Source organism: Petaurus breviceps, unplaced genomic scaffold (genome assembly GCF_028583685.1).
Source record: "Petaurus breviceps papuanus isolate PSGF00001 unplaced genomic scaffold, PetGlider_PUasm1.0 183, whole genome shotgun sequence".
NCBI classification, from domain to species: domain Eukaryota; kingdom Metazoa; phylum Chordata; class Mammalia; order Diprotodontia; family Petauridae; genus Petaurus; species Petaurus breviceps.
In genome coordinates, this window is record NW_027185791.1 from 2,098,333 (window position 1) to 2,100,728 (window position 2,396).

The 2,396-nt window shown below is 37.7% G+C and overlaps 1 pseudogene; it reads right to left on the reverse strand.

The window, feature by feature from the left end:
- Positions 1-2,295: 2,295 nt before the first annotated feature.
- LOC138161173 (U6 spliceosomal RNA) lies at positions 2,296-2,396 on the reverse strand (annotated as a pseudogene).

Genomic DNA, 2,396 nt, shown 5'->3' on the forward strand with positions numbered 1-2,396 from the left:
TATAAAGGAATATGACTTTTTCTCAGTGGTACATAGTACTTAAACAAAAATTGACCATGTATTATGGCATACAACCTTTACAAATGCAGAAAGGCAGAAATATTAAATACATCCTTTTCAGATAATGATGCAATAAAAATTACATGTAATAAAGGGCCACGGAAATTATAGGCTAAAAACAAATTGGAAACTAAATAATTTAATACTAAAGAATGATCAGGTCAAACAACAAATAATAGAAACAAACATTAATTCCATCAAAGAGAATGACAATAATGAGACAACACACTAACATTTATGGGTTGGAGCCAAAGCAGTACTTAGGGAAAATTTTATACCTCTAAATGCTTACACGAATAAAATAGAGAAAGTGACCAATGAATTGTGAATTCAACTAAAAAAGCTAGAAAAAGAACAAGTCAAAAATCCCTAATTAAATACCAAATTAGAAATTCTGAAAATCAAAGGGGAGATTAATAAAATGTGTCATGTGTCATGAAAAGAATTTAGTAGGACTCCTTCTTTGCCTATTTTTTCCCAATTAGTTTATATAGTATTGGAATTAATTTTTCTTTAAATGTTTGGTAGAATTCACTTGTAAATTCCTCTGGCTCTGGTGATTTTTTTTCTTAGAGAGTTCAGCTCAGATTTGATTATGTTACTTACTTATTCAATGAACTCCATAGGCTCCCTATTGCTTTTAGGATGAAATGTAAAGTCCTTTGTTTGGCATTTAAAGTTCTTCATTACCTGGTTCTAATCTATCTCATTACAAAAAATTACTTCCCTTCACACATGCTATGGGCCAGCCAAACTGGCCTCATTATTATTCTTTTTTTTTTTTTTTGCTTCAGCTTGTGTTTATTGACAAATGATGTACTCTACAACCAAATGCAGTACAATAGAGTGTGGGTTTGTTCCAGATTGAAAATAGAAGAGAAATATTGGAGGATCATGGGCATTCACAATGTGAAAAGGATGAGGGCTGGGTATTGGGCAAGGAGTATAGTAAAGTCTGCTGCTTGGGACAGTGGAGACTATTCTGGGAAGAATTTCCTTTCCATCCTAGGCTCCCAAATGGAGGGGAAAAAGTGGCTTATGATTGTAAGCTTTTTCCTCTTCCAAAGGTAGGAGTGCCTTACCAGAGGACACCATTGTTAAATATCACATTATTAACCAAAATGCATTGGTTTTTAGCAGCTGGATTCAGCTTTATTTAATTTTTTAGCTTAAGTGTGTGAAGCAACGACACTCTCATTCACATGATGGAGGCAGGGAAAGAGAGGGTGGTTCCTGTGGTCAGGAAAGATGTAGAGGCTCATATACATTGAGGACTTGTACTTAGAGGGACTGTGGCTAGTGCCTATTTGGGTGTGCATGAAGGATGTCTAGATCAATTTAAAACACAAGATTAATACACATCACTTAAACCCCACATCAAAGATGACCTGCGGTACTACTCCTTGCCCAATACCCAGCCCTCATCCTCTTCACCTTGTGAGTGCCCACGTTCCTCCAATATTTCTCTTCTAGTTTCAATCTGGAACAAACCCACACTCTATTGTACTGCATTTAGTTGTAGAGTACATCATTTGTCAATAAACACAAGCTGAAGCAAAAATAAAAAAGAAGAAGAAAAATGAGGCCAGTTTGGCTGGCCCATAGCATGTGTGAAGGGAAGTAATTTTTTGTAATGAGTTAGATTAGAGCCAGGTAATGATGACCTTCAGTATCCCAAGCTAAGCCATAGCTTCTCTATCTTTTTTTTTAAGCAATCGGGGTTAAGTAAATTGCTCAAGGTTACACGGCCAGTTATTCTTTTTGTGTGGGTGCCGAGTATCTGAGGCCAGAACCAATCCAAGGTCTTCCAACGCTGGGGCCGTCACTCTTACTCACTGCACCACCTGGCCGCCCCTCAGCTGCTCTGTCTTTACATACTACCATGCATATGATAAATTGATACTGATGTTTCTAGGTGGGGAGGTAAGAAGGTCTAATGCAAAGTTTCTTTAAGAAGAGACTAATCTGGGGGTGGCTAGGTGGTGCAGTGAAGAGAGCACTGGCCCTGGAGTAATGAGGACCTGGGTTCAGATCCAACCTCAGACACTTAACACAAAAACTAGCCTTGTGACCTTGGGCAAGTCACTTAACCCCAATTGCCTTACAAAATGCAAAAAAAAAAAAAAAAGCCAGACTAATTTTGGGGGGAGGAGGTAGTGGAGGTGTTTTAGTAGTCTAAAGCCTCTAATAGCTAGGAATGGACAACACTAATAATAACTGCAGATCTAATGGATGAAAAATACGGAACATTTCATGAATTCATGTCACCCTTGTGCACGGATCATGTTAATCTTCTCTGTATTGTTCCAATCTTAGTGTATATGCTGCGAAAGCAA